This window comes from Gavialis gangeticus, unplaced genomic scaffold, assembly GCF_001723915.1.
Source record: "Gavialis gangeticus isolate Ggan-Ray unplaced genomic scaffold, GavGan_comp1, whole genome shotgun sequence".
In the NCBI taxonomy this organism is placed as follows: domain Eukaryota; kingdom Metazoa; phylum Chordata; order Crocodylia; family Gavialidae; genus Gavialis; species Gavialis gangeticus.
In genome coordinates, this window is record NW_017728992.1 from 52,877,168 (window position 1) to 52,889,870 (window position 12,703).

General features: G+C 38.5%; 2 long non-coding RNA genes across 2 annotated transcripts in view; one reads left to right on the plus strand and one right to left on the minus strand.

Moving 5' to 3' along the window:
• The first annotated feature begins 1,561 nt into the window (after positions 1–1,561).
• LOC109301333 overlaps positions 1,562–12,703 on the plus strand; it is a 16,116-nt gene continuing 4,974 nt past the window's right edge. The window contains exons 1-2 of the long non-coding RNA XR_002098511.1: positions 1,562–1,670; positions 10,710–10,776. This is a non-coding gene — a long non-coding RNA (uncharacterized LOC109301333). The remainder of the gene's footprint in view (positions 1,671–10,709; positions 10,777–12,703) is intronic.
• Positions 11,357–12,703, minus strand: part of LOC109301340 — a 4,375-nt gene continuing 3,028 nt past the window's right edge. Inside the window, exon 2 of the long non-coding RNA XR_002098512.1 lies at positions 11,357–11,978. This is a non-coding gene — a long non-coding RNA (uncharacterized LOC109301340). The remainder of the gene's footprint in view (positions 11,979–12,703) is intronic.

Sequence of the window (12,703 nt, forward strand, 5' to 3'; positions counted from 1 at the left end):
ATTGCTGTTGCAAGTCTCCAAAACTCTCCCTCCCCCTCCTGCTCCCCCACCTGAAAAAAAGGAAACATAAAACACTGATCAAAAGTCTATGGTTTCATCATAATAAATATATTGTTGATGCCTTATCTTCACAAAGTTCTATACCTGTAAGCTTAGCAAGATTGAACTTTCGCCAATAGTGCCTTATGCTTCACTGATCCTACTACCTTTTCTTTCTATCAAAGAAGCCAAAACATATACTTAAGTTCTACAAACTTTTCTCTTCCTCCACCATTCAACAAATTGGCATGGTCTGACTCAACATGGAAGGAAAAATGTATTAGTTCTAAAATCTTGAAGAACATATTTTTAATTGAATTTATTTCAGATCAATTAAAACTTTATACATTTCATAGGAAAAATTAATAATCAAAGTAAAAGAGAAATGCAGCATTCATCAGTTTCTAACATAAAAATGTAAAAAAAAAGGAAAAAAAAGGAAACTAAAAATGTTTGTATTGAGCCATATAATTTTAGAAGCAAATATATACTTTTGCCTGGGTAGCAAAAGTAATAACTAACTTTCTAGTGAGGCTATCTTCAACAAAACAATTTACTGGATACCAACTAAAAATTTAAACTGTCTGTAATAAAAATGAATATGTACAAAGTCAAAGCTAGATTAATAAGATGTGTTTTTAAACAATGCTTGCTAATTAAAATCAGTAATGTAAAAACTCTGATTTAAAATCAATCTACCTTACATGTTTGTATATACTTAGCATAATGGGGACCCAACTCAATAGTATCATACAAATAAGAGCAGTTAATTATTATTCCATCCCTTTATTTGAGATCAGAATGTAATTGTGAAAATCAAGATATAAAGATTCCTAATGGATGTCCATTCTACATAATTTAATTCTGGGAGATGGTTTAACTTTCACCCATAGTTTCTAGGGAATTTCCTTATCCACTTAAGTACACAGATTATATTCAGATTAGACTGACAACTTTTCTGACAACTTTAATGTGAGATCAAAAATGAGATTTTAAAAATTATTTTCTTGCCTTGAGTGCAAACAGATGTTGCTTGCTGAACTTATGAAAGTGCTGGTAAGCTTCAGACTATGATATGATTGAACTCATCCCCTCATGGTCAATTAAATCTAAAAAGAAAGATAAGGTGTTCATTTTTTTATTTCCTACCACGTTTAATAGCCAGCAGTTATTAAAAAAGCAATCATTATATCGTCAAGAAGCTAACTTTTGGTGACAAGGCACTAGTCATTTCAAACTTTTATATTTTTTTGGGGACCATTATGTGAAAGGCTGTGTCAAGGCAACTTTGGCCAAATGTGAAGTCTTCAGAGTTCCTGACTTTCTTTCTCTCTCACTGAGCTCTGAATACTTGTCTGCTTGTATTTTTAGTAAGGTGCATAGTCTGAGGGCTTTAACCCATTAATCTTCAGGACATGATGTAATAGTAATATATATTATCTATTGATATATTAATGATATATTAATTGTGCATGCTCTGATACAGAAAATGATTGAAATCGTTTCTAATTTTTGGTGAAGGTTTGCACAAGTGACAAGTCCTCTTCAGGTTCTTAGAACAAGCCAACTACTCTGGGATCCAAGTAACTGGTGATGGAAAGCTGTCACAATATTAGAATGCCTCACTTGAGGTATGTGAAAAGAACCTGATTTTCATCTAGTGCTGAGTACACAGCACATGAAAAACACTGCCTTTAATGTGCCCCAAATTACGTTTGTAGAAGGCAGAAATCAAAAATCCCTAGTCACTTTTGAAAACATTGTCCTGAACCAATAAATAAAGCAGGTTGTCAATACATTTATTTCCCTAAGTTACTTAGGTGCTTCTGAAAATTCTACCCAACCATGAAAACAGATTACAATAGTAATTCATACTTTCACAGAACTTTCTACATAAGGTTCTCAAACATCAATAGTAATTGATAGGAAAGTATAAATCCCATTTTTATATAAACCAGAAATAGAAGCACAGATAAATTAAGTAATTTGCCCATGTCCCACAGAAAATCTACTGCAGAACTGGAAGGAGAACTCAGTGCTGAAATGCTGGCCCCATTCAAGTTAATAGGAAAACTTCCATTAACTTCAGTGAACCAGGATTTCAGCTTCGATTTCCTGAATTCTGTGACATCTGTTTTAACACAAAGACCATCCATCCACACTGCAGAAGTGGGGAACAGAAATGTTATTGTTTTAATAAGTTTTATTTCATCTGAATTAGGAGATGTAATCTATATTTTCTTGATATCTTGCTTCTGAGCCTTCTTGTCAAATCACTTCTCTTCTTCTAGATCAGGATGCTGTTCTTAAATAAAAATTAAAGTCGTATAGAAAATGCTATGCCATAAGGGATGTAACAAAAGCAATAGTTCTTAGGGTTCACAAAACTGTTTAAAAGCATTTCATGTACTGTATTTAGAGTTATCTTCCTGAGAATGTATCACATAGCACTGTTTCCCATTTCCTATTTTAATATTTCCCATATGCAAAATAGAAGTACTGTATATAGCAATACCCATTCTTTTAAATCCCTGTGGTCAATAATATTCAGCTACATTCTGGGTGCAACATCGCTACAAAAAATCTTTTGACAATCGGATATGAATTAGGTTAAATAATGAAGGAAAAACATCTTCTCACACTGCTTCCCCCTTTTCTTTAATGAGTGTCATCAAAAATGGCCCTGCCATCATCCACTACAATGAAATTCCTCATATGTTCACAATGCAGTGTCGGAATCTCTAAAATTGTCCCCCATAGGTTCAGACTGAGCCCCTGAAGGTTAATTTGAGTTTAATTTCACCAATCAGAAAGGGACAGTTATTTTTTCCGGCTCAGCATCTTTTTCATGTACATGCAACACACATACACACTCCCTCCCTCCCAATTGCACTGAAGTTCAGAGTAGCTCTGACCATTCCTGCACGCGAACACAGATCCACACATCACAATGCATGAGACCCTAGATGGGTCATTCGCTTCAAGCCAATTTATTCACATTTGCAATGGTAAGATTGATTTTTCTCCTGAATTTCTGAGTTTATTTAACTGATTTCAGTAACTGCCAAGGAGGTGGGGGCTGAGAACGTCTTCAAGGTTGCTGTCATTTGGGATTTTATGTCCTTCATTTTTTTTCACTCTGTATGCCTGTCACATCGGCTTAACTGTGAGTAGCATACTAGCCAGTACCTCTGGCATACTGTATATTAATAGAATATTGATATAGCCCAAATACTGTTGTGGGATTCATCATTTGGTAAATCCTCTGCCGTCTGCAGTTTTACAGAGCCATTTAATTAGCAATTTTACAACCTCCTATTCTCTCATTAAATTAATTAATAATTAAGTTCAAATATAGGCATCTTTAATGTCATAATTATATTTCAGTTTTATGGTCACCAGAGTTTAGCTCATTAGGCTAGGCACTCATAAACCAGAGCTCTGTTTAGGAGCTGAGGCACTGCCGTACAGGTAGACTGCTTCCGTTTGGTATTTTAATCTCTCTCTCCCTTTTGCTCTCTCCCCACTCCGTGCTCTCTCTATATAAGCACTGGCATTTTCCTGTGATAGTTCTGTCCTTTTCCTTCATTTAAAAGGTTTAAAACCACCACCACCAACAACAAAACACCAACAGCCCACAATACACAGGTCCTCAGAGGCTCCCTGTTACTCATCACTGGAACAGCATTTTGACACCGATCTACAGTACATCTGTTCCCTATAAATATCAGAAACTACCACCTTCAATCACTGGCACTCAGCAGAAGCAAAACACGTATAGCATAGTATCACATTGTAGTCCTATTTGACCATATGATTTATAAAGACAGAGGACTTACTAATGGCATTTCTCACAGTATGATTGTTTTATATTTAGGAGATTTATTTCAGGTATTATCACTGATTAAACCAGCTTAGTTGAGAAGGCAAAACAAAACTTAGCTTTGAAAATGTTCTAACTTAATTTTGTTTGCCTTCACATAACCGGGACAGCACTAATTATCTCTTTAGTATAGCTCATATTTCTAATGTAATTCATATGTAAATTATAATTTAATTCATATGGGAATGTTTGTGTTCCTTGAATATTCTCAGTAACGAGCACAAACAGTGAACTGAAACTGTTTAGAAATGAAAACTTTATGTTGCCTTTTTCAAACTATCTTTGATTTGTTTTGGTTTGTTGTTTCTTTTACAGATCTTGTTTCGATTGAATGGTTAAAGCCAATATTTTCAAACTCTGGTGCCTAAATTTATATGCTTAATTCTATATTTATGCACCTTGATAAGGGGCCTTTTTTGTTTTGTTTTGTTTTTTCCCCTGAGCGCACCCTGCTTCTCTGTCCATTAGGCCACTTTCATTTAGGTTGCTATATATTACTATTATGCATACTGCTATAGCACTCATATGTCCCAGCCATGGACCAGGAGTCCATTGAGCTAGAGCTGTGGCACAGAAGATAATTATGATCCCAGATGTATTTGCCTTACTTTAGTTTCAAGGCACTGGCCTAAAAAATTAAATAAAATTTGAATTTTCAATCTCATATCTTTTGCACCTTTCAAACTTTTTTTCTCTGAAACCATGAAAATGTTCCCTACAACACCACTCCGCACAACCCTACCTGTAGCTCTGTACAAAAATTCGAACAAAGCTCTCGCTGGTCTCTCAGGCCCCAGAGACCTATAACCACTTAACTACAGCTTTCTGTTTCCTCCTATCTTGCTCAATCTCCCTCCACCTTACCACATCTTCATGTATCTTTTCCAAAGCATTTTTAATTTTATCTTCCCATTGTTACTTTGGTCTGCCTTGGGTCTGATACCCTCTGCCTTAACTCCCAAAAATTTGCCTGACATGCCTTCTGTCATTGGTTCTTCCATTTCATTCTCTGCACTCATATATTACTCAAGGCAAGAGGGGTGCTGAAAGGTGTGTGTGGGGGGAATGCAGAAGAAGCACATTAGTTTGACCCAGCTCTGCAGTGTCTGTATAGATTGGGTGCTACAGCAGGGCTTTTTAGCACTTTTATCTAATAGCTGATTCAATCAGCTATTAGATAAAAGTGCCAAAAATCCCCACTAAAGCCCCACTAAAGCACCCAAGCTATACAGACATTGGGTAAGCCTGGTCCAGTTATCATAGTGTCTCTTCTGGGCATACGTGGGGCTCAGCACAGTGTCAGGCAGAGTTTATGGTACAGCACTGGGACTTTTTCTTTCATCTGTAAGCAGCCCAGGTCTTTTGTAAAGGTCCACAAGCTCCTGATTCTACCCCAGCTAAAATAAAGTAATCTTTTCTGATAGGTAAGTAAAATCTCACCTTTAATCTCATTATCAGAGGAAAAAATAAGCAAGTAGAGACTGGCCCTGATCTGGTAACTGTTCAACAGAGTTTGGAAAAGGAACCTTATAAAAGCATCAATTCAATCCAAAGCAAATTCCTTTAGCACTCACCAACAAAAGAGAAAAAAGAAGCAGCAAGCCAAAAACCTCCTTCTCAGGCCTTGGATTGCAATAGAGAAATTCAAAATATACATTAATGCACATGCAACCATCAGACAACATAAATGGTAGGAAGCAAAGGGGTGCAAAGAGGCAGGAAGGCTGTAGAGCTGAATTTACAATGTTCTAGGCTGAAAGTTGTAGCTGAAAGTGCCCCGATAATCCATAAGCAAAGCTTCACTTTACATATTAAGGAATTAATAAAATAGTGTAGCGATTCCCAGACTGTGACAAGCACACCTCCAGTGGTACACAGACAACCTGTGAGTGGTACGTGCATAAGCAGTGGAAGGCCGGGGAGGAGGGGTGCATGCAGACACAAACACCCACTTGCAGCCTGCTGCAGGTGGCCAGGAATGCAGCCCAGCTGTGTGTGGAGCAGCACCCAGGAAGTAAGTATGTGGTAGGGAAGGGGTGCGGGGGAGAGAAGGGACAGGGAGGCAGATCAAGGCCCTATGGTGAGGGAGGGAGTGGGACAGAGGTAGGGACACGGCCTGGGGTGAATGGGGCCCCAAGGCAGGTTGTGGGATGGTCAGAGCCCTGGGTGGCTTGTCTAGGGGCACGGGTGGGCTCCTGCCACTGTGCACACCCCAGGGACACGAGTGGGCCCCTGCCCCTGCCTCCATTTTAATACATAGTTTGTTACCTATGTATATGAAAAATTTGCTGGTGGTACTAAGGCTGTATCATTTTAAATTGGTAATATGCAGTCGGTCAGAGTTTGGGAACCATTGAAATAATGCATTTCTTTCAGATCCTGAGGGAAATTTCTTTGTGTTTGCACCACCAAAACCACCTCTCCACCCTCTCTGAGCTAAAACAGCTGTGTTCCTGGAAGAGAAGTCAGGTCCAGAATAGCTATTTTGGGGAGCATGAGCTGCCAAGGGCTTCACAGGAGTTCATGTGGAGTGCCTCCTCTCACATTGAGCCCCATACCTCTTCCTGGCTTGATCAATATAAATTAAGAGGATAGTGGAGACCTCCAGTATGACAGTAGTGCCATATACAAGAGGACTGTTGAAATCAAAAAAAGCTAATGAGGGAGGGCATTAAAAGACCTTGTGGAGGAAAACACTTAACTTTTTTGTTTTGCTCATTGCTGACCTTGAAATATGCTGTGAGCAGGATACAGAAAGAGCTTTTAAGATTACCATATTTTTCACGTATCACATACTTTCAAATGAGACATGCACCTTGTTTTGGGAAGGCAAAATAAAATAAAAATTATTGTTTTGGAGTCATGGCTTCTCAGCCAAAATCTTCTGCCAATTTGGCAGTGATTGCGGGAGAAGGAAACCCTGAGCAGCCAGGGGAGCAAGCGAAACTGAAAAGTAAACTCCACCCCTGCTGCATGTGACCAGAGGGCAGTATAGCCTCCAGCAGCTGTTGCAGCATCTCTATGCTTCTATTCTGGCACAGAAATCAGCTCCCTCACAGACATGAACCCCAATTTTTGTTGGGTAATTTTTGTAGGGAAAGGTATATGTGATATGCAAGTAAATATGGTAATATTTGTCTGTTGCTCTCTAGTGGTCATCTGTAGTCATACAAATGAGCTCAAGGACCATTTTTAGAGAGAGAGAGAACACACACGACTGGAACAAGTCTAATGGCTGTGATGACACGTGAATACATCAATCCCACCTCCATTCCCTTTATTTTTAAGGTGGTATCTGAGCCTCCTTTGTAGGAATATCTGGTATGCGCTCCATGAAGGCCAAACACTCAAGAATTATTAAGAAAAAGAGCAGTGTGGACAACCTATGTGCATTCAGGGAAGCTGCTGAGCCACTTCTTGCTGCCACCAGAAAGGACTTCATAAATGATGTACTTTACAGAGACTGACATTGTAACATCTAGTGCATAATTGCATTTATATTAAATATGCACCCACACACACACATACACATATCATGGCGACATAAGAGCTGTCCGAAACTATTTTCAATAATTGATTTGCTGTTTAATTGAACAGCATGACTGACTAACATAGCTCATTACTTTACTCATTAGTTAATTATCGAAGAAAGTAGGACAAGTCAATAAAATGGAAGGCTGTAAATTCCAATACTAATTAGCACCATTTCCTAAGAGACATATTTAAGGGCAGATTGGCTACCTGAATGTCCCAGGACCTTGTAAATGAAGGGAAAGGGTAGACTTAACATAAATCTAGATTACAAGCAAGCAGGACTAGTAGATAGTAGGTAGATAAGAAAACAGGTGCTGAGCCACCGCTAAACACCCTGTTTGAACTGGAATATTGGCATGTATTCAGCATTGGAATTTCTGGGTTTTTTAAAAAAAGGGAATGCATATTTTGAAATAAATGGTGCAAACTAAACACATTTGCCTCTCCTAAACTCACTCCCTAAATCATTCCATTGTCTTTTTTTTTTAAGTTCCAAGTTTACTCAAAATGCCGGTATGTCTACTACATCCATAAAATTTTCTGCTGGATGAATTTCAAGCATTATTTTATGTAAAAAGAGAAATCGGTTCAGTGATGTCAAATTTATCTGTTACCCTCTTATTATTCATTTTTATTGACTATTTTAAGAAAAGCTGAAATCCTGAGGCAGAGTGTAATGATTCCGGTATATACTTAGTTAAGGTGAATGCTGAAGATACTATCCCAGGAAGGGGGATCTCTTGGATGTGCATATATAATACTATGCAGACATTTCCATCTATTTATATACTTAAACACATATCCAGACAGAGTACTAGTCCAAAGAGATTCTTGTTGCTCACAAGGGGAAAAAAATCAGCAAATTCCTTGACTTGTACAGTTTTAAAAAATTAAGACCGAATATCTGTTTTTTAAAAACCAACTAAAGGATGAAACTAATGAAAAGGTCCTGTTGGAAAGTTTGTGCAAATTGGATTACAAGCATCTTCACATCACAGGGAGCTAAAGACGCTTTTAAATTTCTTTTCTTTAATAACATACCTTATGCATGTTCCTTTAGAAGTGGATTACATTTTAAAGTCTTCTTTCCAGTTTGGTAAATGAAAATACATAGCAAAAGCATTACTTAAGATTAATTATACAAAGAAACTGCCTTTGAACAAAGCTTTCATTTTGGAACTTTAAACCATTAGCTTTCCATTACTGGATAAAAAGCCATAACAAACACAAACTACTTTCCTTTAACATACGGTATCTTGCTCTTGTTTTCAAGGCACAGTCACAATTTTTTATATATTGTTAAGTATTAGCACATAGCCAAAATATTCTAAAGACCACATGATTTTTTTAATCAACATTTTAAAGACTCAAGCCTCTGGTGTTAATAAACCAAGATTGAAATTTAGGTAAAGGAAGTGAAATGCAGTTGTGTTGGTTAATGGAAAGCTCCTGTTAAGAACAATAAAAGAAAAATTCTTTAATGATTTCAGTAATTAAAAAAAATAATAATTGCGGTATTTTATTATAGTTGTTTGTGTGGTTTTATGTACATGCATATTTAGACATTTTCATTTTGTTCATGGTAGTGAGACAGTTCCGTACCACATAAAATTAATATGGGAGAGAATTTAGAGAAATACATTGCCACAATTATAAGCTCTCCTAGCGTGTGTGATCAAGGACAAGGTACTTTAGCTATCTATGAAATGATCACCTTCAGCAATTGCAAGACTTTCTGACATATATTTCCAGTGTGGACATGGTAGCACGGGATGTGTAGTTGTGTACATTTGAGTGTTATAAATGAGGAACTTCTCTAAAAGAAAAAGGGGCGCGCACACATTTTCTACAAGAAGAACAATAATTCACAACCTTTTGAGACTCAAGGCACCCCTTCAAAACTTTTCAACAGCACACCATTAAAATAACCTAATATTAACATTTTGTGAATATTTGAATATACACATTGTAATTATATTAATTAATATAATATTATTTGATTATATCATTCTAGTCATATTATATTCACCCATTCAGGATGCTGGTGGGGAGTGCTCTCCTAGTTCTGTCTAGCCCAGAGCATGTTCACTAAGCACAGCAGTGGACTTCCCACACATGGGGACTCCACGTCACAGGGGACTGGGAACCACTGGATTAAGTTCCTCCCTTACTTACCCTAGGGCAATCTCCTAAACTTTGACTCTTGGTCCCTAATGGACAGAATCCAGAGCCACCTAGCCAGCAGGGATGAGGCACTAAGTTGCACATGAAGCATGTGGTGAGTGCTAAAGGGTTGGGAAGGGCAGGGAGCAGGCAAAAGGGTGGGTAGCAGACAGGCTAAGAGGGTACCACAGCATAGTCACTTCAGTCACCATCGCTGCTGCAATGGGGTGAAACTGGTTCTTGTGGCACCCCAGTTGTGAGCCACTGGACAAGGAGTTTCTGGAGCGACAGTCCAAAGCAAATGTTCAGATATTTGCTTAAAAATGCAAGGGATCAAGAATCTTATGATTGCTAAGTGATTTTGAGTTCCTGTCTTGAGTGCAATTTCAGAAGTGTTGCTCACCCACTCTCCTAAGCAGGCTCTCCCAAGTTGGAGTCTTAAAAATTGAAGTATCTTATGTCACCAGGCACACCTGAAAGTCTCGGCCAGGATTATTTCTTCTAACTAGTAATGATATAGCACTGACTACATGCTGCTTTAAGGTCATCATAATGCTCTGTTCTGGAGCCCTTACTCAAGCAGGGTTCTGCAGACAAGTATACACAAAAGTATCCTTATTTACAAAAATAGCCCTATTGTAGGTAATTGGAAAATTCACCTTAGTACACCTCCAGGCACACATCTGCAGGAGAAGGCTTAGCCAGCAGGGTACCATATTGTTGTTTTTAAATTGAAGAGGTCAGCGACTGCTGATATTTTCCCAAGTTTCAAGAGCCTGTTCCTGATGATGCTACTCTCCTGTACCCTGAATACTGTCCATGCTACTCTCCTGTATACTGACTTGGCTCTGGGTATATTCTCTTTGCAGGGTTTGTCCAGTTTTGACCTGTTCAGTATTTTGTCAGTGACTCACTTTGTATTTAGGGGTTTGCATGCTGATGACAACTGTTACCATGTATACTATCTTTATTTTATAGCCTGCTTATGTTTACAAGTTATACAGTGCAGAAAAATCCTATGTGTGTTACTTCAGTTAGTTTTTCTGCTGTGCTACACTCATTCAGAAACATATTACTTTATCCCTCATAGGATCAATTGAATTGTGAACTGTGAAGAAATGACAAAACAACACTGGGCCACATTATCATGATACAAAGTAGGGCCTGAAGTGATTTGTTACTACTGTATCACTGTACCTATTGCCTTGTCATTTCCATTCAAACATGTATGTAAGATTTTCCTTGGTGATTTTCAGCTGTGTTTTGCAAGCATCATTTGTTTCTTATATTAAACACTTCCAGGAGTGCATACGTGGCTGATTACCTAGTTCAGTACTTAGTTCTCAGTTCCAGCTTATGTAAAATACGCAGGCTGCAAGTGCTTTGGTGAATTTTTAGTGGCCCTCTTTTAAAGATTGGCGCCCTCAGGCCTCTGCAGTCTTTAATCATCTGTAACTGGAGTGAAGCTGTCAACTCTTGCTTGTAATCTGTCAGCTTCCGTACCCCTTAGAGCATCCCTGACAAATGTACAATACAAATTTTTTTTTGAACGAACTGTGAGCTGGCAAACCATCTTTTGGAAGAAACTTTCTAAAGTGACACTGCACAGTGAACATTTTATAACTTCATAAGGAGAAAATTACTTCTATTTGGCTATTTTGTAGTGAATAACCCTGGCTGCCATGAAATTTTACCAAAACAATTAGGTTTCTATGTGTTGGGCCAGATTTTTTTTTTATGAACCAACTCTCTTTTAGGGCAGCAGTGGAGTAACAAGGAGCTGTCAAAAAGAAGGTTCCACCTTCCTCATAATATGAACTGATCTTTGTTAGCCACAGCATGAATTACAGCAGCCTAATAGTATTATTATTGTTATTGTCATATAAATTATTCATTATGAAATATTCGCTCAGCTCTAGTGTGTTCGTAAGTTTCCCATTAAGAATTTAAATTTTAAAATCTTTCCCAGCTGCACAAATATCCCTGAAATACCTTTTTCCTTCAGTGGTGCCAGATCAGTAACATATTGGTGGAAGCTGGATTATCTGGGATGGGTACATTTGAGCTAAGCTGCTCCTATTGGCTTAATACTTTTTAAAAGAGATTTTTTTTAATGTGTAAATTATTTGAGGCCTTTTTCTGAATAATTTCCTGTGTGAAATAGGCTGGCTTATTTTTTATAGGTAGTTAATGGCTAGAAATATTCCTAGCTTATTACTTGAGAAACAAAGTCTTTATTTCTACAGCAGCTGAAAACTACTCACCATTTATTTTATTTTCAAAGTTTGGCAGTGCAGCTACTGACAGCACCAGGTCCAATATCCCTGCTGTAAAGTCATCCCCATTTTATCTTCCTATACTGGAGAGGTTTAGGGGAAGAAAAAGAGCAGTAATACTTCTTCTCAAGTCAAAGCAGTCTGTAACATTTAGTTTAGTCGTATTTCCTAAGGTAATGTCACTGGAGCAGGGAGATTATTGTAACATTCAAACACTGGACTCCATCCCAGGTGTCCAAGGAGAGTGGTCACTCTTTAAGGAGACGATCCTCCAAGCCCAAAGGGAAGTAATCCCAACATGGATCAAAGGAAGCAGGAGGGCACAAAAGCCCCCATGGCTCACCAAAAGCATCCAGGATTGTCTCCTAGCTAACGGAAGGGAGGGGCCATCACCAGGGAGGACTATACTGCGGTTCCTTGGGGATGCAGGGGGGCGGTCAGGAAGGCCAAGGTGGAGATGGAACTAGGACTAGCTACCGAGATCAAGGACAACAAGAAGTCCTTTTTTAAATACACAGGGGGCAAAAAGAAGGTACCAGGTAACGTGGGGCCCCTGCAAGACATGCTGGGAAATCTGGTCATCACACCAGACAACAAAGCTAACGTATTTAACAACTTCTTTGTCTCTATTTTCCTGAGCAGGGACCAGATTAGCCCCCCACTGGGCCCCCCTCAGGCCCCAGGGGAGGCGCACCTAGGCCAAGGGTCAGTGAGTCAGAGAATATCTGGAGGGACTGGATGTATTTAAATCAGCTGGTCTGGATGATCTCCACCCCAAAGTGCTGAGGGAATTAGCTGAGGTCATTGC